This window comes from Rhinopithecus roxellana, chromosome 13 (assembly GCF_007565055.1).
Source record: "Rhinopithecus roxellana isolate Shanxi Qingling chromosome 13, ASM756505v1, whole genome shotgun sequence".
In the NCBI taxonomy this organism is placed as follows: domain Eukaryota; kingdom Metazoa; phylum Chordata; class Mammalia; order Primates; family Cercopithecidae; genus Rhinopithecus; species Rhinopithecus roxellana.
In genome coordinates this window covers 54,897,284-54,922,146 of record NC_044561.1, presented here as the reverse complement: position 1 = coordinate 54,922,146, position 24,863 = coordinate 54,897,284, and the positions used below count along the sequence as shown (strand labels likewise).

General features: G+C 44.4%; 1 protein-coding gene across 5 annotated transcripts in view; it reads right to left on the bottom strand.

Annotated features, from left to right (window-relative positions):
* B3GALT5 (beta-1,3-galactosyltransferase 5) overlaps positions 1–24,863 on the bottom strand; it is a 115,354-nt gene that overhangs the window by 29,428 nt on the left and 61,063 nt on the right. For 2 of the 5 annotated variants that reach the window (XM_030915071.1, XM_030915075.1), the window contains exon 1: positions 2,255–2,346. The exons of the other annotated variants lie outside the window; for them this stretch is intronic. The gene's annotated coding sequence lies outside the window, so the exon portion shown is untranslated. Of the gene's footprint in view, positions 1–2,254; positions 2,347–24,863 lie in introns of those variants that run through there. 5 annotated transcript variants of the gene reach the window in all.

Sequence of the window (24,863 nt, the reverse complement as noted above, 5' to 3'; positions counted from 1 at the left end):
CTTTGCACTTTTTGCAATGGAACTGTGAGAGGAAAATAAATCTTGGGACCCCAGACTCACTAAGCCAAAGGGAAGAGTCAAGCTGGCACCTGGCTCATGCAAGTCTGCCTCCCATTTGGGTCCCTAAATAAGATGGCAACAAAGATGAAAAGCTACATACCTCCCTCATATTTTGCCCACAAGCTCTGAGCCCCAAGCTCTTTACCCTACAGCATTTCTGCTAAAGTTCAACATGGTAATGTAATTAATGTTAATGTAAATTAATAGCTTATCTTCACAGGTGTGGGGGACATAGGACGGAACTGAGTCGTCTCTTTGCCCGCCTGAAATAAATGCATGTCTGATTGTTTCCTCTGCCCTGCTGTCTACATTACCTAATGTAAAAATGCAGATCCACTGAGCCAGCCAAAGGCATGAATGACTATTTACCCACCTCTCACATGAAAACCGCCTATTTCTTAATATCCTGCCCTTTCCCCTGTAAATACTGAAGACCTCAAAATCATCTTAGGAGAAAGGCATAGACCTGTCTCCCGGGCGTCCATCCTTAACTTTCGCAAATAAATGTCCTGAAATGATTGAGACTTGCCTTGGTCATTTTCCTTGATTGACATAACTGTCACTGTCAGTCACTTCCACAAGAATGCATGATTTTACGACAAAATAAGCCACAGAGAGGAGCAGGGAAAACTCATACTCCCCCTGCATACCAGCCTCGAGGAGCTGCGGGAAGGTCAGGGGAGCAGGCATGATCTCCTCTGGCCAAACACTAAAGCACCTTTCCCTCATCAAGGAGCATCTCTACCCCATCTTTAAGCACACATAATAAAAAGCTTTAAAAATTTCAGCTGTCTCCTAGCAATCTGTGGCACGCTTCAAAACTTGGGAAGGCAGATGCTGACAGAGCAGAGAATGTGGGTACACTTCTTTTCAAACAATAACCCACAAATGAAAGAGGAAACTCAAATTCAACCAGAAGAAAAAGCTCAATTGTTCTCCCATCCGCCTGTCACCTACATAAAACAGCTGCAAAAGCAGAGGCAGGCAAGGCAGGTGTTGCTGCCAGGAGTGCTAATGCTAAGGCTTTTCACACAGGCTTTTCTTTTCTTTCTTTCTTTTTTTTTTTTTTTTTTTTTTTTTTTTTTTTTTTTGAGATAGAGTCTCATTCTGTCAACCAGGCTGGAGTGCAGTGGTGCAATCTCGGCTCACTGACCCTCCGCCTCCCGAGTCCAAGCGATTCTCCTGCCTCCCAAGTAGCTGGGATTACAGGCGTGCACCACCATGCCCAGTTAATTTTTGTATTTTTCGTAGAGATGGGAGTTTCGTCCCATTGGCCAGGCTGGTCTCAAATTCCTGACTGCAGGTGATCTGCCTGCCTCGACCTCGCAAAGTGCTGGGATTATAGGCATGAACCACTGTGCCTGGCCCAGGCTTTTATTTTCATCAACATGAAACTGCATTGATAGGCTTTGTCAATCCTGTGACGCTGCCCATCTCCATCAGCGTCTCCACAAGGCCCTCACCACTGTGACGCTGCCCATCTCCATCAGCGTCTCCACAAGGCCCTCGCCAATGGCCCCACTGAGTCCAGTTTAGTATTCATTTCGTTGCATTCATGTAATGGACGCAAGCTACCCCTCCCTACTGTGTCTATCCCATTAGTAAAGAATATTTACAAAATCTTTTTTTTTTTTTTTTTTGAGACAAGTTCTCACTCTTTCACCCAGGCTGGAGTGCAGTGGCACGATCTTGGCTCACTGCAGCCTTGACCTCTCGAGCTCAAGCAATCCTCCTGCCTCAGCCTCCCAAGTACCTGGGACCAAAGGCGTGCACCACCATGCCCAGCTTTTTTTTTTTTTTTTTTGGTGGAGATGGGAGTCTCGTTATGTTGCCTGTTCTGCAACTCCTGGCTTCAAGCCATGATCCTGCCTCAGCCTCCCAATGTGCTGGGATTACAGGCGTAAGCCACCATGCCCAGCCAACAAAATATTTAAAATAGGCTATTTTGACTAAGACAAAATCAAAATTATCCCACTTCCTCCATATGTTAATCCATTTTAAAAATTGAGGAAAATGTTCTCGTCTGTATTTTCTAACGTCTTCAAAAACAGCTGATCCTGCAAGTACTTTCCAAAGAAAGAGACACAGCAAACAGAAACATCCAAAAACAAACAAAAAAAGAAAGGTAAAAATTCAAATAGGAGGTATATAAGAAGAGGAACCTCAATGTGTGTAACTCCTCAAGTAACCGTACCTCAATTGCTTTGTCTGTGCAGGTCCCTAGGCCTGGAATGTCCTTCCACATCTTCTCAGGTCGGCCATTCCTATATTCTTCACCTGAAATGTCCCATTCTCTCGGTTTCCCCAAAGCAGAGATAAATAATTTATTACCATTTATTACTAACTTTATATGTGCTTCTTTATAGCAACTATTATATTGTAATATAAAGGACACTATTTTATTAATGTTTCTGAAGCTGACCTTTGCTTTCTTCATTTGATAATTCTCATGCCTAGCTCAGAGGCCGTGAACCCGAGTGCAATGTACACTTGATGAATGAGTGGATGTGATAAGAAACCAGCCAAAGGAAAAATTAATTATTTAAACTTGAAGCATGTAACTTGGTATAGGGAAGATTTTCCTATGGAAAGTAACACTTATGGAGAAAGCTGCTACAGAACAGAGACAAGTCAAATTGGTATTCTACTGTGAAGAACCGGTGCCTCTTTACTTTTCATATGTAAAATGGGGATCATTAATTCTACTTGAAGTTGTGGGATTTGCTACCAAAACAGCAAAAGTCCTCTTAGGCTATCAAAGCACAGCGTTTAGAACACGAATCAAAAAAACTTCTGGACAGTCAGTTCTATACGTCTCACTTTCACCAGGGATTTATAAAGCCTGAATTACAATTACAAAGCCTGAATTATGTTCAGAAGAGAGAGGCCAGGAGAAAGAGAGCATATATTATATGATAGAATATATGAAGAATTATATGATGGAATATGAAGAATTTTCAACGTCACTTATAATGCTTAACATTTAGAAACCATGTCTCAGAGAAAGAAAAGACTAGAACAAGAACCAGTGGGTAGAAAATACTGAGATCAAATTCAATCAAAGACTTAACAATGGTTATGCAAAAAATTAGTAAAATCTAAAGGTGGAATGAGCTATTCCAGAAAACAGTTAATTAATGTATCATGAAGATATTAAAAAACTTGGAATTCAAGCATTAAATGGACTGTAAAAGACTAGCTTAATTTTAAGAACTTTTTTTAATCTAAATTCCATAATGCTAATATTCTAGTTCACAAAGTTAGAGTAAGACTTTAGGGCATCAATTTTCTATCACATTTCAGCTTTTTAAATTTTTTTATTTACTTTAATGCTTTAAAGAGACATCATTGACACTTATTTTCATAAAATCAGTTTAACCGTGGAAATCCCAGGATGGTTCTGTAGTGTTGGAAGCTAAAATACAATTGCTATGGATTTTAACTTCATGTTTTTAATAATGTGAGATTTATCATGTTTGCAGTAGTGCATAACTCTAGCTAATATCCCAAACTTTCTTTACAAATGCCGAACTACTTTTTGGCATCTTCCAACCTTGAAATACCCGTTCTCACCACCACATTATACTAGAAGTCTTCACCATTCAACACAGCAAGAAAAGGAAATAAAAATGCAGCTGGGTGCAGTGGTTCACACCTGTAATCCCAGCACTCTGGGAGCCTGAGGCAGGTAGATCTCTTAAGCCCAGGAGTTCGAGACAAGACCAGCCTGGGCAACATAGTGGGACTCCATCTCTACAAAACATAGAAAAAATAGCCAGGCATAGTGGCATGCGCCCATTGTTCCAGCTACTCAGGGGGCTGAGGCAGGAGGATCGCTTGATCCCAGGAGATAAAGGCTACAGTGAGCCATGATCATACCACTGTACTCCAACCTGAGTGACAGAGCAAGACTCTGTCTTGAAAAACAAACAAAAAAAGCATCCAGATTGGAAAGGCAATATTAAAACTGTCTTCATTCTCAAAAAAAAAAAAATAGAATGGATTTCATCTTTCTTGATAGAATCCATTTGTCATCAAATAATTCATCTTTGCAAGGCCTCATAGTTCAGTACAAGCTGGGCAAATAATTGTTTAACTCCTTCAAAACGTGTTTGAGAATTTTTAAGGATAGGCCCAAATACTGACAGCCTTACAAGTACTCTCAAGGCGTTTTCCTGTATTGAGACACATAGATCCTGAAAAGAGCTGGACTTCTCACCCACGGTGTGAGAGCAACTGTTGACCCAGGGAAGAGGGTCTGAGCCAGGGAGCATGAGGGAGAAAAGGGCCTCAGGAGCAGGGATGGGTGCAACTAGGCTCCTACACAGCCACCCTCTAGGGTGACAAGCCAACCAAGACAGGAGGAGCAGGGCTGGTGGGACCCCCTGTTTATCAACCACAAGACACTGCCCACCACCTAGAGTTATGATCGGTGGTTTAAACCACGTGCTCCACAGAGGGTCTGAATCAAACACAGGCAGCCTGGTTGCAAGGCTGTTTCTGCCTGTCACTAACAGTGAGAGCTCAGGTGAGTTATTTACCTTCTCAGACCTCCGTTTTCCTCATCTGTCAAATGGGAATAACACCGTAAAGCCCACCCCCACCCTCTACCATGGCAGCAACTAGAGGAGCTTCAGGTATCCTTCTCCATGCCAGAGGCTTGCTAAAGAGCCCTTCAGGTACATTTTACAGTTATTTATTTACATTTTACAGTTACATCATTTACATTTTATAGTTATTGATTGACAGCTTGTTATTCAGCCCTTTACAGACCTTCTCTTCATGTGCATGAAGAGAGGAGACTCTAACAAGCCCTGCATCCCATAGTTTCAGGTTAGCCGCTGGGAGAGCTACAGGATGCAGGGGCCACTGACTTAGAAAATGCCAGATGCAGGCTGGGCTGGGCGCGGTGGCTCACGCCTGTAATCCCAGCACTTTGGGAGGCCGAAGCAGGTGGTTCATGAGGTCTAGCGTTCAAGACCAGCTTGACCAATATGGTGAAACCCCATCTCTACTAAAAATACAAAAATTAGCCAGGCGTGGTGGCACCTGCCTGTAATCCCAGCTACTTGGGAGGCGGAGGCATGAGAATTGCTTGAACCCGGGAGGCAGAGGTTGCAGTGAGCCAAGATCATGCCACTGTACTCCATCCTGGGTGACAGAGTGAGACTCCGTCAACAAAGAAGAAAGAAAGAAAAAGGAAGGAAGAGAAGAGAAGATTAGAGAAGAGAAGGGAAGAGAAGGAGGGAGAGAGGGAGAGAGACAGAAAGGGAAGGGAAGGGAAGGGAGGGGAGGGGAGGGGAGGGGAGGGGAGGGGAGGGGGAGGGGGGGACGGGAGGGGAGGGGGGGGAAGGGAGGGGAGGGGGGAGGGGAGGGGAGGGGGAGGGGGAGGGGAGGGGAGGGGAGGGAGGGGAGGGGAGGGGAGGGGAGGGGGAGGGGGAGGGGAGGGGGGAGGGGGGGGAGGGGAGGGAGGGGAGGGGAGGGGAGGGGAGGGGGGAGGGGAGGGGAGGGAGGGGAGGGAGGGGAGGGGAGGGGAGGGGGGGGAGGGGAGGGGAGGGGGGGAGGGGAGGGGAGGGGAGGGGAGGGGAGGGAATGGAAGGGAAGGGAAGGAAGGAAAGGAAAAGGAAAGGAAGGAAAGGAAAGGAAAGGAAAGGAAAGGAAAGGAAGGAAAGGAGAGGAAAGGAGAGGAAAGGAGAGGAAAGGAGAGGAAAGGAGAGGAAAGGAGAGGAAAGGGAAGGAGGAAGGAGGAAGGAGGAAGGAAAGGAAAGGAAAGGAGGAAGGAAGGAAGGAAGGAAGGAAGGAAGGAAGGAAGGAAGGAAGGAAGAAGGAAGGAAGGAGAAGAGAAGAGAGGGAGGAAAAGAGAGGAAGAGAGACAGAAAGAAAGGAAAGAAAGGAAAGGAGGGAAGGAAGGAAGGAAGGAAGGAGGGAGGGAGGGAGGGAAGGAAGGAAGGAGGGAGGGAGGGAGGGAAGGAAGGAAGGAGGGAGAGAGGGAGGGAAGGAAGGAAGGAGGGAGGGAGGGAGGAAGGAAGGAAGGAGGGAAGGGAGGGAGGGAGGGAAGGAAGGAGGGAAGGGAGGGAGGGAGGGAGGGAAGGAAGGAGGGAAGGGAGGGAGGGAGGGAGGGAAGGAAGGAAGGAGGGAAGGAAGGAAGGAAGGAGAGAAGGAAGGAGGGAAGGAAGGAGGGAAGGAAGGGAGGAAGGAGGGAAGGAAGGGAGGGAGGGAGGGAGGAGGGAGGGAGGGAAGGAAGGAAGGAAGGAGGGAGGGAGGGAGGGAGGGAGGAAGGAGGGAGGGAGGGAGGGAGGGAGGGAGGGAGGGAGGGAAGAAGGAGGGAGGGAGGGAGGAAGGAAGGAGGGAAGGAAAGAGGGAAGGAAGGAAGGAGGGAAGGAACGAGGGAAGGAAGGAAGGAAGGGAGGAAGGAAGGAGGGAAGGAAGGAAGGGAGGGAGGGAAGGGAGGGAGGGAGGGAGGGAGGGAAGGGAGGGAGGGAGGGAGGGAGGGAAGGGAGGGAGGGAGGGAGGAAGGAAGGGAGGGAGGGAGGGAGGGAGGGAGGAAGGAAGGAAGGAAGGGAGGGAGGGAAAGGGAGGAGGGAGGGAGGGAGGGAGGAAGGGAGGGAGGAGGGAGGGAGGGAGGGAGGAGGGAGGAAGGAAGGGAGGGAGGGAGGAAGGAAGGAAGGGAGGGAGGGAAAGGGAGGGAGGGAGGGAGGGAGGGAGGGAGGGAGGGAGGAAGGAAGGAGGGAGGGAGGGAGGGAGAGAGGAAGGAAGGAAGGAAGGAGGGAGGGAGGGAGGGAGGGAGGGAAGGAAGGAAGGAAGGAAGGAAGGAAGGAAGGAAGGAAGGAAGGAAGGAAGGAAGGAGGGAGGGAGGGAGGGAGGGAGGGAGGGAGGGAGGGAAGGAAGGAGGGAAGGAAGGAAGGAGGGAAGGAGGGAGGGAATGCCAGAGGCCTGAAGCTGCTTGCAAAGGAAACAGAATCACACTTCTGGAACGTGTTACGACTTACCTTTCATGCTACACAAAGTCAGGCAATCTAAAGGAAGAGAGATGGCACCTCACCTACAAACTCCATGGAGTATGACCTGTTTTGTTAGTTTAATGGGTGACTTCCGTCTACACGGCAGACATTTACGTGGACCTTCCCTTTGTGGTAATGTGGGAGTGAGGCTGTGGGAAAGGGGTCCACCCGGCCCAATGTCTCATTAGCAGTTTTGTGATCTACTACTAAGACTGAAGAGCTGTACATGGGAAACTGGCTTCGGTCAGCACGCAATCCACCCATCGCTCACTTCTCGCCAACAAAATCCTTCTCTTAGTCACACACCCCATCTCTGTGTCAACATGAAACGGGAGAAATTCCCTTGTCCCCCTCTCAGGGAGTGTGATGCAGGAGTGGCTCGCTTCTTCCGTGTCCCGCTGCTCATACCTCCAGGGGAGCACGCAGATGGGCAGGCTGTGGGGCTCCAACCCCACGGCAGTGTCTAGGGGTGAATGTTTACTGCTGCGGCCCCAGTGGATATGTGTTCCAGGGTGTTCTTTTAGTTTAGCCGTAAGAGGCTTCTGTTAGCTCAATCAGACCCCTGCCTTATTGCAAGGACAGAGGGCTTTCTGTATCTCCGGGTTCTTGCCTTGGTGTATCCGAAGAATCGGATCACATGTGGGCTTGAGAATGAGTGCAAGGTTTTATTGAATGGAAGAAGCTCTCAGCAGATGGGGGAGCCAGGAGGGAGATGGATTTCCCCTGGAGTTAGGCCGCTGAACGGCCTGGGCTCTCCCCTGACTGCCCTCGCCCAACTCCACATCCTTCTACCGATCGGTGGCCTGCAGCCTGCTGGTGCCTGTCAGTGCCTGTCTGTGCACGCCTCTTGACATCCAGCCACCCATGTGTTCCTCCGCTGACGTGCTCCTCTCCACATCCAGCTACCTATGTGTCTGTCTGCTAGGGTCCTGGGGATTTTACAGGCACAGCGTGGGGATGTGGCAGTACAGGGTGGTCTTGGGAAATGCAACATTTGGGCAGGAAAACAAAAATGCCTGTCCTCACCTAGGTCTGTAGGCACTGGCCTGGGGATGGAGCCCTAACCAGGGACCATGCCCTTCCCCCTTCAGTATTATTTAAAGGGACCGCACCCTTCCCTTCCCAGTACTTCTCTTCCCCTCTTCTGTATCAGACATAAAAGTGAGAAATGACCCAGTGAGGCAAGGACATTATGACAGGTGGTCCCAAAAGGCAACACCCTGACCCTGACTTGCTCCAGGAAACATCCAACCACAGAAAGCTTCCTGCTCCCCTCCCCTAATAGTAAATAATCCTTCCTCTTTTGAAATGTCCCCAAAGGGCTCACCTGCTCCCTTGCAGCCAAACCATGGTCTGCCCAAGGTACCCTAAGACCAATTAAGTCTTCCTGCTTCTAAAACTGACACCTTAAGAGAAGCATGGCAAGTATTCCCTTTTGACTCTAGAAAAACCATTGTCCTCTCTAGCACCTCTGATTCCTGCTGCAAGAAAAGCCAGGCAGATGGGTTCCCTGGTGGCAAGTTAATGAATCAATGACTTTTGTTCCTTTTGTCTTTGCAACCACAGCTGGGAGCAGTGCTGCTAGGTGTGCCCAGGAAATAAGCCCTGGGCGGGGCAGTCATCAGGGAGCCTGGGACACACAGAACACGGCAGGACTGACCAACACCCAGGCAACTGTTTCCTGCATACAACAGGGAAGCAGTGAAGATTTTTCAGTTGAAAACATCGTAAGCCTCAGCTGACCGACATGACAAGAGTCTACACAGTGGTTTCATGCCAGCAAGGGTTGGACCAGGGTTACTTCGTACCTGATGGGCTTTTGCATGCAATGCCTGGTCTCTACCCTCCAAAGAGGGAATGCACACAGATCCTCCATCTTTAGGATTCCCTGTCATGCCCATCAGAATGGCAATGGCCCTCCTGGGAGGAAGGGGGCTTTTCTCCTCTCGTGGAGCCGCAAGTGCAGGAACAGACATCTGCCACAATGACCCTAGAAAGGAAAAGGGAGGAACCAACAGTGCTCCTCGGTTTTAGGACTCGGAAAAAGTCACAGCTTTCCAGGTAATCCTTGTGAAATTTAATTCAGAAAGCTATGTGCTGGCCCCGTGTGCTCGGCCCTGATGGTAAATGTCCCAGGGGATCAAGAGGAGCACAGCACAGGTCCCCTGTTTTCGAGGGCAGGGTCGCTCCAAAAACACAGACACTAAGAGGAAAACACTTGCAAGCAACAGTCCCATGAATGAGAAAGACAACACGTGGCTCACTGTAAAAATGTGGTGCCCCTGTAAAGGCTAAAAATCATGAGAAACAGCGGATCCCTTCCACCACCACGTTCTGAGCATGCTCTGTGTGCTCTGCTCCCCAGCAGACTCTGGCAACACCAATAAAAAGAACGCCATTTGACCGCCACCAAGACCACACTGGAGACAACCTCGACCTTTCCTCTGTATGAAGGGACTGGGTGAGGAGAGTGATCGCAGGGTCCTTTCCAGTCCCAGGATCCTGAGATCCTATACAGAAGGAAGGACTCTGGTAGAAAACAGGGAATTCATGGGCAACAATAAGGTGTGTGCACAGCCCCTCGAGAAGATGTACCAGTCCTTATCTAAGCCACAGGAGCCTGTCTCCTGTGAATGCCATCATCTGGGGCTGCCTTGTTGGCCAATGTCCACTGGATTTGGTCATGGGGAAGCAACAACAGGGGGTTTGGATCTGGTCATTGGCACGCAGCAACAAGGAAAGCGGTTGGAGTTTCTCTCCCCAGGATGCCTCCTTGGCTTCTCCTGGCTACAGCCACATTTCTCTGCTCAGCTCCTTCTTCACAGCCCCTCCCAGTACAGCTGCAGTTCCATGCCCTCTCTCCAGGCCACAGCATGGTCTCACTCTTGTTATCCTGGTTCATTCTGTTAAATTCTTGAGGAAGTTAGTATATCAACAATGGAGTGATGTCTCCATGTGTCAAGCACTGCATTAAATTCTTTACATGCATTTTCTCAATTAACTTCACAATGATTCCATGTGCTATTATCATCCCTGCTCTAAAGACGAGAAACTGAGGCTTAGAGATATTGAGCAAATTGCCCAGTAGTAAACATTCCAGTACTTAACTTCTGTGGTTTACGGTGGATCGTGTCCATGGATGGAAATTTCAAAAACTTGTCAGTTCCATAACATAAAATGTCCTGTCCTAGTTGTTGGGACAAGAGAACGCAAAAGATATGGTCCTGGCCCTAGCAAAGATTCTAATCTTGGAGTATCAAAGGGAATAAAAAAGCTATGCAGAGAAGAAGGACAAGGAAACAGCACATGTACAGAGCTGACAGTTGGAGGTGAATAAACAGATTCCAGCATTGAGCCCGTTGGTCCCAGGAGATAGGTATGTGAGGATTAAGAGCATGGAAGCGGCCGGGTGCGGTGGCTCACACCTATAATCCAACACTTTGGGAGGCCGAGATGGGTGGATCACTTGAGGTCAGGAGTTCAAGACCAGCCTGACCAACATGGTGAAACCCTGCCTCTACTAAAAAAATACAAAATTAGCTGGGCGTGGTGGCGCATGCCTGTAATCCCAGCTACTTGGGAGGCTGAGGCAGGAGGATTGCTTGAACCCAGGAGGCAGAAGTTGCAGTGAGCGGTGATCGTACCATTGCACTCCAGCCTAGACAACAAGAACAAAACTCCATCTCAAAAAAAAACAAAGAAAGAGCATGGAAGATAATCTCTATTCAGAAAGTAGTACAGACACAATAACAAACCATAGATGTCCACACGGGAAACTCAAATGCATCCGTGATTTGTTAATATGGCAGAAGAGATTCTCAGAAGCAGCCTCCCTCCACAAGATCACCTCTTGACTCACACATCTTCACTCTCCATTGCACATCTTGCCCTCAACCTGCTATTTCCTCTAGTTGTGGGAAAAATCCATGGATTTCACCACACACGGCTACATCCCAACCCTAACAAAAGATGACCCCCAAAATCTACAAACAAGCAAAAATCCAAATCCAAATATCAACACAGGTCCCACCGGCAGGCCCACTCTTGAGAGACTGCCATTGTTCATTGTAATCATTGCCATTTATCTTACACTATCATGTCTTTTGGACTGTGGGCTTTGGGAGGCCTTCAATTTCGTTGCAGATGGCATGGTAGAACATTCTGATTTCACAGTGGGACATTCTTATAGAAAGTGGGTGATTTCTACCTTGAGGTGATGAATGATTTCTCACGCCTGCCGTTTTCCTCTCTAGGGTGATTACAGAGCTTCCTCTGGCCTGCCATAACGTATTGTCTCTGGGAAAATGGGAAGATTTTACTGCCCCGACATGAACAGGGAATGTGCTTTGAGTTGTTTTTCTGATAGATATAGAGCAAACGTCATGACTTCTGTTTTTCGGGTTCAAGATCACCTGGCCTGGCCTGAAGCAGATTCCCATGTCCAGACTTCGGGCAACACTTTGAGACCAAGATGCTCGGCCAGGATCAGAGAACCAGGCACTGACGGTGGAGGGTTAAGGCCGCCTACAGCCCCTGCAGGGATGCAAACGCTGGCCTGCACAGCTGCCAAAAGACTCCACTTGAACCTCCAAGACTGTACAACCTAGACCGTCATTTACAGACGTGAGCGGCCCCCAGTAAAACAGTAGACATGTGAAGAGAGCTAGCAACCAGAAGGAAGAATTGGGCAGAGCCAACCAGCACAACAACGATGGCCACAAAAGTGGACTGAATGCAAGAAACGAGAGGTGCGGCAGACAGTGCAGACAGTGATGCTCCCCACCCACCTCACCAGCTCCCAACGTTGTCCCACCTCTGAAGTCAGATTGGAACACGGGAGCAGTTCTGACAAGTGGACTGCGAGAGGCCATTTCCCTCCCACACCACACTGGAAAAACACACACCCCATTCTTTTCCCACCATCCTCCATTTCTGACCTTCCTCTACTTCTTAGGGAAGGAACTGAGTGTAATTTTTTTCAAATTCTGCATCATGACCCATTACTGCATCACCAAGTCAATTTAATAAGACCAGACATTGAAAAGAAAACAGAATTGGGTAGAATAAAATATTAGAAGGCCTGGGGAATGATCAAGGCAAGTACTATTTGGTGGGTCATATGTGTGTACTGAGTCATCAGGTAAAAGGAATTTACTGTGGTTCCAAAGAGCTTAAAAGTCACTGACTCAGAAGGAGAGCTGTGTAGTCAGTCATGCACAAATATTACAGAGGCCAACACCCAGTGCTTAGAGCTCCATCACATATCCCATCCTTGCCATTTGACTTTAATCAGCTTTCTTAAACTGCTAAGCCTCCATTTCTTCAAACAGAAAACAAGTTACCCAATAATGAAGCCAAGGACTGTCCGGAGGGCAAAATATACCAAATATATGTGAAAGCAATTTGCACAATAGAAATAACCTTGCCAATGTTAATAGCTGTCACCTTAAATCCATGCCTTTGCACAATCTGAACATTGGTTCTAGAATTAAAAGCTTCATTCTCTGTGGAAGGAATTTCAAGCACTATTAGAAGGAGAAACCGGAGCCACGGAAAAGCTCTGGCTTCATCCATGGGGATGCAAGGGTTTCTGGTAAGTTTACAAAGAGTTTAAGAGATGTTTTTGTAGTCAATGCACTTAAGAAAGCAAATTATAACATCGCCCCTTAGAAACCAATTTCACAGTGGCCATTCATGTATAAGTATTGTGCCGGTTACAAATACTCTCACCCAGATGGTAGTTCAGAACTTGTCAAAGTGCCTCCATAGCAATATTCTGTTAACCATCTTGTACATCCAGGTGTCACATAAGCAAAGAACCAAGGAAAATGAATGTCATTACAAAAAATAACCTGTCTATATCCTCTTCCCCTTTTAGAGGAACCACAGCCACTATTTCCTTGCTCCCACATCTAAATCGCTCAGCCTTCTATTAGAAGAGTGCAACCATCATTTTCCAGTGGAAATGTTCAGGTCAGGAAAAACTTAGCATGAGAATGATGAGATATTGCAACTGCCTGACTACAGCCCCAGGACTCACAGGAACCCCAGGACCTACCCAGCTCAGTGGGAAAGAAGTAGGAAGAGATACACAAAGGTTTGTTGAATAAATCATCTGAAATGTATAAACTGGATAGACTGCATAACCATAAAACAAAGGCCACTTTCTCCCTGCATCCCCAGGCTCCATCCCTCTTGGCTCATTCCTTCCTCTCAAGGAGCACCTACATTCACACCCCCATCCCTACCACCAGAATGGTCCAAGGGGATTTTCAAGCCATTCTAGTAGGAAATGTCCACATTCCAACATCCAGGCTTCCAGCCTGGTGAGACGGTGACTGCCTTCTTCACCAGGTCCAATGGATGAAGTTCCAATGCATATTAATAATGAGGGATGCAAATGGTATTGATTTCTCTGTTAAAATGAGGGCCATTTCCTTTGTAAATTTCTACTCTATTAACACAAAACAAAATTTCACCCCCAAAAAACATTCAACAAACCTTACCTCAATTACCTGGCATCTCCTAGTCAGCCTCTTATTTTCTTTTCCTTCCAAATCAAGCTTCTGCAACAAAGAGCCTGTACTCACCACTCGTACCGCCTCATCCACCAAGTAATTAACCCTCAACTCACTGTACTCTGGCCTCCACTCCCACTGCTTATCTGAACATACCAAAGGTCACCAATAGCCTACTGGGGGCCAGAAAATAGTTAACATAGGAATATTCATATTCCTTTCCCCAGTCTCCCAAAAGTGCTTTTACCAGCTTGTTCCTTTTGCAGATTTACCGTAAAGGGTAAGGGAAGACTTGGGAAATGCTGGAAAAGACAGACAGTTACTAGTAGAACAGGATGGACATGGAAAATAAGAGGTACCTGACAGCCCAGCTCCATGCCAGCCACCAGACAGTCAGGCAGAACTTCTCAAAACCACAAGTCCAGTAGTTTCACTCCAACACTTGAAACTTCACAGTGGCAACCCATCACCTCCCAGTAGACACCACACTCCCATATAAGATGGCTTAAAGTCCTGCAAACACACCCTTTCATGTCAGATCTCCACACCGTCCTTTCCGTCCAGACTGCCCTGGAGCTCCTCTTAACACTTTGATATGCAGCCCAAATGTAGCCCCCTCAGTGACATTTCCCTGACATCTCCCCTAAAAAGCAGGCTTCACCAGCATCCCCTTTCTTGGTACCAACCCTATTCCTCGTAAATGCCTTCATATAGCTCTGTCGTATTCTAGTTATTAAGTTATGTCTCTCTACTTCTTTACTCAAAGTGACTTGGATACAGGAAAATATTTAAGCCTATCTGTTTAAATCTCAATACCTCATGCATGTCACATCATGGATGCTCAATAAACATTTACTTCCTAAATAAATATCACCTTCCTAAAGTGAGTTAATAAATCTTCACTGTTATGGGTTGATTTACGTTCCCCTAAAATTCACGTGCTGAAGTCCTAACCCCAATTACCTCAGAATGTGACCTTATTTGGAAATAGGATCTTTGCAGATATAATTCATTAAGAGAAGGTCCTACTGAAGTAGAGTGGGCCGCTAATACAATATCCCTGCTGTCCTTATAATTAGGGGAAATTTGGACACAGACAGTCACACACAGAGAACACCAAGTAAAGATGAAGGTGGAGATGAGGGAGATGCTTTCACAAGCCACAGAACATCAAATATTGCCATTAACCAGCAGAAACCAGGAGAGACGCACCTAACAGATTCTCCTTTGGCGCCCTCAGAAGAACTCACCCTGCTGAGACCTTTATTTCTGACTTCAGCCTCCAGAACCGTGAGATCACAAATTTTTGTTATTTAAGGCTTTCAGTTTGTGCTACTTTGCTATGCCAGCCCCGGCAAACTAATACATTTACCAAATGAAAACAATTTCTCAACACAGCTAATACCTGAATATTTGCAATGTGCCTTCTATGTACTTTGCTAAGCAGCAAATGCAATCATAGCAACATTAGACAGCATTGTGTCCGTGCATGCCTCCTCTCTTCTCTAGGAATATTTTGAAAGGAAAATGGTTTTTTGCATATAATTTTCCCCCAATCGATTTTTATTTCTGTCTGGCAAACACTCTTAAAGCAGAGACACTTATCAGAGGAGAGAAATGATGGGATGAAAGGCCTGAAGGCTGCTGAGGAAACATCGCCACTGAACTGAGGCCTGTCCCACCCTCTGGTATTCCTGCCTCACCTTACCTCCCCATGTCCTTCTCTCTTCTGGTCACCACTCTCGGCAATCCCGGCTTTGAAGTGAATGCACGGAAACTACCTTCGCTGAAACCAAATGAGTTTGGCCCCACTCAATTTAACATGAAAGAAAACGCTGACATGCAAACACCATCCTGGAGTCAAGTGCAAGCCATCCCCTTGTGTATTTCACTGTTTCTCACTTGAAAGCATAAACGCAGCACAGATGCTATATGGGCTGATGGAGGAAGCCAGCAATATGTGAAAGAGAGATTGCACTCACCCAAGTCACTGATTCCCAAGCAGTTCCGAGTGAGTCGCTGTAATGGGCGTGGTGGAAGAGCGTGGCCAGGAGTGTCAAAGGAGGTATTGAGAGACCTAGGACTCCGACGCTCAGAAAACCCCCCTCCAACATTTGGGTTTCTTGCAGAATCTGCTTCCAGCTTCACTCACATTCACTTCACTCCAAATCTGGCTGCCAATACATAGTGTTTACTAAAGATAACTCTGGCAGGAAAATCACAGATTTTAATGTGAAGTGATTCACAGCTAAAATATGACACTTTTTTAAAGCTCATTAAGATTGTTAATTAAGATTGCTAAACACTGATGGGTATATCAGAGAGGTCTCCTGTTCCATTTAAAACACGTCAGTTTTTTCACAGGTATCTAGCTTTGAGTGTTGGTTATTACAGAATACGCTGGGACCGTTTTCCCACAAAAACCAAAACTAGTCATTTGCTCTATAATTTTTCTTGAGAATATATATTCTATTTAAATTTTCAAAATCAGTTGGAAAAAATTCAAGCTTATACTAAAATAAGTGACTTACAAGTACCACTTTCGAATACTAAACATTTTCATTTTAAACCAGCATTACTGGTATTATATGTGCTTCTGTACATCAGTGTAACTGTACATAGACTTAAGAGAAAAATGATAGCCCACTTATACTAGTCACAAAACAATAAAACCAGAAATTAACAGTAAGTTTTATAAAGATCGTTTTAAAATTCCAACCACTCAAAAATAAAGAAAATTAACTATGAGGTCAAAGGAGAAATGACATGTGCAATAACAGATCATTTAGAAAACAAAACTAATGAGAACACTAGATATGATTCCTTTAATGCATTCAAAGTTGCTCTCAGAGGCAGCTTTAGACTTAAGCATGTTTATTATGCAAGAAAGAAAAAGACTAAGCTCTCAAAGAATTTAGAAAACAAATTCTAAAAAGTTACAGAAAGTTATAAAAAGTTTCAAGAAACTAGCAGGAATAATAAAATTAAAAAGCAGGATTGAATTAATTCAAATATTAAAACACAGTATTACTGATAAATATGCACTCACACTCTAAAATGGATTAAGCTCCAGTGTATCTAATCAGTATAGAAAAGAAAAAAGAACAAGAAAAATGAGAAATAGACAATGTGAAATGGCACGTATAGAATACAATCAAGATGTTAAGGCTGGGCGCGGTGGCTCACACCTGTAATCCCAGCACTTTGGAAGGCTGAGGCACGCGGATCACTTGAGGTCAGGAGTTCGAGACCAGTCTGACCAACATAGTGAAACTTCGTCTCTACTAAAAATACGAAAATTAGCCAGGTGGGGTGGCGGGGGCCTGTAGACCCAGCTACTTGGGAGGCTGAAGCAGGAGAATCGCTTGAACCCAGGAGGTGGAGGTTTTGCAGTGAGCCAAGATCACATACCACTGTACTCCAACCTGGGCAACAGAGTAAGACTCTGTCTCAAAAAAAAAAAAAAAAAAAGGATGTTAAGAGTTCTACATGTGGAGGTCGGGCGCGGTGGCTCAAGCCTGTAATCCCAGCACTTTGGGAGGCCGAGGCGGGCGGATCACGAGGTCAGGAGATCGAGACCATCCTGGCTAACACTGTGAAACCCCGTCTCTACTAAAAAATACAAAAAACTAGCCGGGCGAGGTGGCGGGCGCCTGTAGTCCCAGCTACTCGGGAGGCTGAGGCAGGAGAATGGCGTAAACCCGGGAGGCGGAGCTTGCAGTGAGCTGAGATCCGGCCACTGCACTCCAGCCCAGGCGACAGAGCGAGACTCCGTCTCAAAAAAAAAAAAAAAAAAAAAGAAGAGTTCTACATGTGGAATCCAAGGGAACTGGGTAGAATCTCAAGTCAACCACTTTTTAGTTACAAGACTTTGGCCATAGTTAACCTCTTAAGACTTGATTTTCTCTAAAAATAAGAATGGAAAAATAAAATGAAAGAATACTACTAACTACTTCCTAAAGATTTTGTGAAAATCAGACAAGTACTTCATAGAATCCAGGGACTAGTTAGCACTCAGGTCATAATTTAGATCATTCTAAAGACTTACATCTGCTCAAGATGTAATCCCTTGACATGGTCCCATTAGGTCCCCTGTTGAGGGTGACATTTGAAATTTCATCTTCAAAGCAATGTATTTCACAGAAACTGGTGAAAGGTCAAATTCTTCCATCTCCGACATGGTTGTGTATGAGCCAGTGGCAGCTGATGTGGAGTGATGTGACACGGGTGGAAACGTCCTCCAGGAAATACGTCCTTAGGCGCCATTTTGTGCTACAGGAATCCTCCCACTAAAATGTTGAGAGAGCATCCCTAAGTGGGTGCTAAAACATGTGCACATGGATGTAGAGAGTGGAATGAGAGACAACAAAGACTCAGAAGGGTGAGGGGGTGGATGAGAAATTAACGGGTAAGATACGTGTTATTCGGGCGATGGACACCCTGCCTAAGAGCCCTGACTAGACCACTACACAATCTATGCATGTAACCAAATTGCATGTTTATATGAACTTTAAAAGAGATGACATGTTTATGCTGATTTCTCCATCTTTTCACCCATTTGGTTCATCAATTCCCTTAATTTACTTAATGTATTTATAATAACAATTTTAAAGTCTTTGTCTGCTTAACGTATTTGTAAGGATTTTAAAGTCTTCATCTATCATGTCTAGTGTTCTCATTAGTTTTGTTTTATAAATAATCTGTTATTGCACATGTCATTTCTCCTTTGACCTCACAGTTAATTTTCTTATTTCTTAGTGGTTAGAATTATAACTGATCTTTATTAAACCCAGTGTTAATTCCTGGTTTTATTGTTTTGTAACTAGTATAAATGGTCTATCACTTCCTCTTAAATCTGTACAATTACACCGATGTGCAGAAGCACATATAGTTATAATACCGGTAATGCTGGTTTAAAATGAAAATGTTTAGTATTTCAAAGTGGTGCTTGTAAGTCACTTATTTTACAGTCCATTTAAAGTCTAAAGACCACCTGCAAGTCGCTAGGAAGATGTATCATCTTCTAGCATTTAGACATCCTAGCACCTCTGTACCCTATGCTTTCTTACATCTTAAATAAACAAACATAGGTAAGTAATAAATGAATAAATAAAAGGTAGAGAGAGGACTTGGTTGGAATCTCCCGTGTAAAGAGGAACATTGAAATGGCAAGAATGGGAAAGCGTCCAGGAACAGAACAATGAAGAGCAAAGAACAGAATTTAGAAAACAAAAGGTTGGGGGGAAACGGAGGTGAAAAGGGATCGACTGAACACACGGGCAAAACCAGCTTAATGCTCCAACAGTGGCTAACTTTGCTAACACTTCCTCTCTGCCAGTCACTGTTCTAAGTACTTTTCATGTGATTTCCCAACGAATCCTCACCACCAGCTGCAAGGTAGGTGCTAATGTCCTCTTTCACTAAGGAGAAACCCCACAGGTGACTTTACCAGCCTGGGATCAAGAGTGAGTTCACGGGCAAAGAGCATCTGAAGCCAGGTGATGCACCCCAAAGTCTGCACCATAAACCCTCCTGCTTGTTCCCCTTTATGGCATCACAGGGAAGTGTCCCAGAGACCAAAGGAGCCTCAAGAACAAAGGGCAGTCACCAGTGTCAATTCTACAGGAAATCTGGGAGCCAGAAGCCTTGAACTTCCAAAATGCAACTTCAGCCAAGCTACTGTGGCTAAAATCAGAAAGCAGATGACACTCCTTTAGGAAGGAAAAGGAAGGTGATCATGGCAGTTAGCTTCAATAAAATCCCCCCCCTCCACAGTACCAACAGCTGAAAAGAAGAAAGTCCATGATATGGAATGTGGGAAGAGATGGGAGGGAATGAACTCTTAGGTCCAGCCTCAGAACAGGACAAGCTAGGAATGTAAGAAATGATGACTGCTGGAGAATCATGATGGGCCTAGGAAAGCAGAAGAGAAATGAATGCAGCCAGTATCTTCTCAGAAGTCAAGTTCATCACAGTGAGAGAATCATATCTGTTAAGAATTAGGAGTCTGTCGGCCGGGCGCGGTGGTTCACGCCTGTAATCCCAGCACTTTGGGAGGCCGAGACGGGCGGATCACGAGGTCAGGAGATCGAGACCATCCTGGCTAACACGGTGAAACCCCGTCTCTACTAAAAAATACAAAAAACTAGCCGGGCGAGGTGGCGGGCGCCTATAGTCCCAGCTACTCGGGAGGCTGAGGCCGGAGAACGGCGTAAACCCGGGAGGCGGAGCTTGCAGTCAGCTGAGATCCAGCCACTGCACTCCAGCCCGGGCGACAGAGCAAGACTCCGCCTCAAAAAAAAAAAAAAAGAATTAGGAGTCTGTCAACAACAAAAAACAAAAATGCCAGTTTAAAAAGGGGCAAAGGACTTGAATAGACATCTCTCCAAAGAAGACATACAGATGTCCAATAAGCTCATGAAAAGATGCTCAACATCACCAACCACCAGGAAATGCAAATCTCAGTCACAATGAGACAGCACTTCACACCTACCAGGATAGCAATTAAAAATAATAATAACAACAGATGTTGGCAAGGAAATCTGGAAAATCTGGAACCCCTGTGCACTGCGGGCAGGAATATAAAATGGTGCAGCCAGTGTGGAAAATTATATCACAGTTCTTCAAAAAAACTTAAAACAGAATTACTGTATAATCCAGCAATTCCACTCCCATGCATATGCCAAAAGGAAGTGAAAGCAGAGACTCAAATATTTGTACACCCACGTTCATAGTGACATTATTCACAATAGTCAAAAGGTGAAAGCAAGCCAAGTGTTCATTGGTAGATGAATAGACAAGCAAAACGTTGTATATACACACGGTGAAGTACTATTCTGACCTAAAAAGCAAGGAAATTCTGTCACATGCTCCAACATGGATGAACCTTGAAGGCATGCTACATGAAATACATCAGACACAATAGGACACATACTGTATGGTTTCACTTACATGAGCTACCTAGACTAACAAAATCCATAGAAACAGGAAATAGAATGGGGGTTCCCAGGCGCTAGGGGTGGAGAGGAGAAATGACTGATAACAGGTACAAGGTTTCCTCTGGGGTAATGCAATACCCTGGGGCTAGACAGTAGTGAAGGTCGCACAATACTGCGTATGGACAAAATGCCACAAAACTGTCGTTAAAATGATGGTACATTTAAATTATGTCTATTTTACCACAATTTTAAAAGAGTTAGGGGTTCACTGAATTGTAAACTTCACAAATGACATGTATAATATTGATTATACCCCCAAAAAAACTATGAATAAAAGAAAGAAAAAATTCAAGGGCTTGAAGGGAAGCCAAAACTAGGACTAGAGGGAACGTGGAGTTCTCTCTGCAGGTGGAGGCAGAGTTTCCCTAACTGTGCTCCTTCCGACATCAGGCGTCCCTACGTGTGCCCCTGCCGGGGTGAGAGGAAGGTAGCATTGCAAACTGGGAAACCACTGGGTTCAACCAAATGAAAACAGGTTTCTTTACTGAGGACTTTTTGGAAACCTTCCAAAATTAATATGCAGAATGAATCTCAAAAAGAAGACTCACAGGCAAGATTACCCAAATTTATTTGAAACAAATAAATTGCTGCAAATGCCTGCACGTAGTTGGGAGGGGCCAAAGGCAAAGCAAAGTGAGCAAGGCCTCGTGCAGCTAGGTTAGGCGAAAAGAAGTTAAGCTTGTGAGGAACACACCCCATGGGCTAATAAGGAAATCAGATAAATAAAAGGACCGACTGGGGTTGCAGCCGGGTCAAACGAGGTGGTCAGCAGGCGGGGTAGAGCCATCAGGCTCTGTGAATCAGAACGACTGATCACACACGATAACTGCTTTCTAACTCCATCACTCTTCACTAACCATTTGGCATCACCATGTTTCATTAGCCTGGAAAAACTCCTCCCTCTACCTGATGTATGAATAGCATGCACAAGCCACCTGGCTTTTTGTGCCATAGGTGGCTACAGACATCAATGAAAGAGCTTCCTTTAGACATATGTAAGTGGCATGTATTAAAAGTCACCAAAACAGGAAACTGAAAAGGTGTGCGTGTAATACTGGACCTAAGTGTTACACCATAGTCTGCGATGTGGAGTGGAGAGCCAGCCATCAAAGAAGAATGCAGAGAAAAATCCTCATTTTCCATGTAGTTTAGTTATCCTTCATGCAAATGATTTTCTGTCTGGGAGGGAGTCAGTTAGTAAACTGAGTCTCAGAGTAGAAGCACAAACGGGATTTTCAAGAGAGCGAGGACGGAGAGAAAAAAAAAAAAAAACTATGACTTTGAAGGAGGTCATTTTATTTGCACATTTTATTTTAGGTAAACTGATTATCTAACAACTAGCAAAGAGGTAATTTGCACATTTTTAGCCTTGAAGAAGCCAAGTTCTGAAAAATCCAAATTCAGTTATTTATAGATTCTCCAGAAAACCTTTGAGAGTTCGCTGTCGCAACATTCACGACAGGCTGTGCCTATGGAATGTCCACCACCATCCTTCCACCAGCATCTCCACCTCGGTAAAACCAGCACTCCACCATCTGCCTCATTCAAATTCCTCAATTCCTTCATTTATGTCCAATTATAATAGGCACCTGTTTCTCTTCAAAGCTTCCAGACACTTGGGCATTGTGCCAGACTCCCTACAAAACCGAGTCATTGAACACCCACTCTGAGCAACTGCTGATGAGTTGAATAATATTCACAACTATTACTGCTCAAATGTGTAGTAGGGCCTGGAGGCATTTGTTTCTCTACTTTGCCCACACTGAAATGAAAAAAGTTAAGTTCAAATTGGCCAAAAATATAAAGCAGCACCCAAACAAAGGGACACAACTTTTGGAATAGTCCTTGAAAGTGGTGGCCAGGGAAAAACATTGAAAAACACCAGAATTTTACATGTATCTTTTATGGGGGAGCGAATGCAGAAAAGGGGCGAGGAACTGAAATTCATGAAAGTTTCACTAATAGTTTCCCTTCCCAGACTGGAGAAAGGTAAACAGAGGTGGTGAAGAGGAGACTTAAGAGAAATGATCCTCTGGAGATAAATGAGAAAAAAACCTTCAGACTTGCCATTCCACTTTTCACAGAGAGAAGGAAGGCTGTGACTGAAAGAATCACTCTCCTTCCCCAGAGATGACTGTCTCCAGTAACAACCAGGACTTATTGGACAGACAAAAGAGATGTGGCAGATACATGAAGAGGGCTGGCTTACTCTGATAAGCGTTCCTGAAGAAAGGAATGGAGGAAAAGCAGAGGAAAAAACATGTGAAGACATATCAGCTGAGAATTTTCCAGAATTGAAAATATGAGACCTCCAATCAAAACTGGACTCTAGGTACTCACCATGATAAATAAAGATAAACTCATATCTTCCACATCATAGTGGTCTACAGAACGTCGAAAATGAGAAAGTCCTAAAAGCTAATGTGGAGAAAGGCAAATTATCAACAAAACAGTCACAATTAAGCTGATAGCCATTTTCCATGACCAATAATATATGTAAGCCAGAAGATATCAAAATGCTGGAAGTAACTGCCCATCTAAAATTTTACACCCAGTTAAACTAATACACAAAAGTGAAGCCATAATTAAAATGTTTTCAAACACAGAAATAGTAAGAAAGCTTATCATTAATGTAGCCTCAATAATAGGATTATTCATGAATGTAGTTCAGCAAGAAGTTGCATAAACTCAGGTGTATGTCAAGGGACACAGGACACAAAAATGAGCACCGAAATTGATCAAACATATCATTAAATTTAACTAATTGGGCTGGGCGCGGTGGCTCAAGCCTGTAATCCCAGCACTTTGGGAGGCCGAGACGGGTGGATCACGAGGTCAGGAGATCGAGACCATCCTGGCTAACATGGTGAAACCCCGTCTCTACTAAAAAATACAAAAAACTAGCCGGGCGAGGTGGCGGGCGCCTGTAGTCCCAGCTACTCGGGAGGCTGAGGCAGGAGAATGGCGTAAACCCGGGAGGCGGAGCTTGCAGTGAGCTGAGATCCCGCCACTGCAGTCCAGTCTGGGCGACAGAGCGAGACTCCGTCTCAAAAAAAAAAACAACAACAACAACAACAAAAATTTAACTAATTTATGCCCATAAAAATAACTATATTTTCATGTTTAAAAAATCCAAAAATATAGGAAATTACCAAGAAAAGAGAAAGAGAGGAAGGAAGGGAGGAAAGGAGGAAGGAGGGAGGGATGGATGGAAAAGATACAGAGAGAGAGAGAAAGAAAGAAAAGAGAAGAAAGGAAAGGAAAGGAAAAGGAAATTTACAAGTTCGAACTAAGGAATAGTTACAAAATAAGGGAACAAGGTGGTTAGTTAAATTGTGCTTAGGTCCTTGTCATGATAGAGAAAATAACAGGAATACCAAAAATGTTTATATATGGTTAAAATACATGATTCAAGACTAAATATAATCATTAAAAATATATATACAGTCTACAGTCTGAAAACCAGCAAAAGAAGTAAAATGGGAATATAGAAAACTGTATCAATCCAACAGGAGACAAAAAAATGAAGAAAAGAGAACTAAAGAAAAAAGGTATTAAAGATAAAATACATATGAGATAAAAGAATTAAATCCAAAGGCCTCAGAAATTATGTATATTATAAATGGATTAAGTTCACTTGTTCAGAAACACAATAATCAGGTTGGAAAAAATCTAGCTATATGTGAGTTCAAATGACACACCCAAAGTAAAGTTACAATGATAGGCAGGAAAGATACTTGCAATTAGTTAGGGGAAGAAAAAGAAACCAACCCCTAGTAAAGCTATGTAAAGCAAAAAGAATTCAAGCCAAAAGTATCAACACTACATAGCAATTTACCATATATTATTATAATATAGATAGCACAATATAGATCTTTAGAAACTTGTAAGCTTCAACAACATGGCCTCAAAACATATAACAAAAAACTGACAGTATTCTAAGAATAAATTGTATTTTTATGCATTTCTCTTAGAAATGTGTAACCAAAAGAACAAAAATTAGTAATAATGATTTGACAATGAAAATTAATAAACTTCATTTATTAAACACACAGAAACAGAAAGTAAACATTCTTTTCAATTGCACACATACCACTTGGGGGAATTAAAAATCAACAATAAAAACATACTGGAGAAAAATATATGTTTTGAAACTTTCAAAGGCAGGCCTCAAAAAAACTTATGGCTTAAAGAAGAGATCATAATAGATATTTTAAATCAAATAACAATGAAAGACCAACATATCAAAACCTGTGGACAGCAACTAAAAATTATTTAGGAATAAA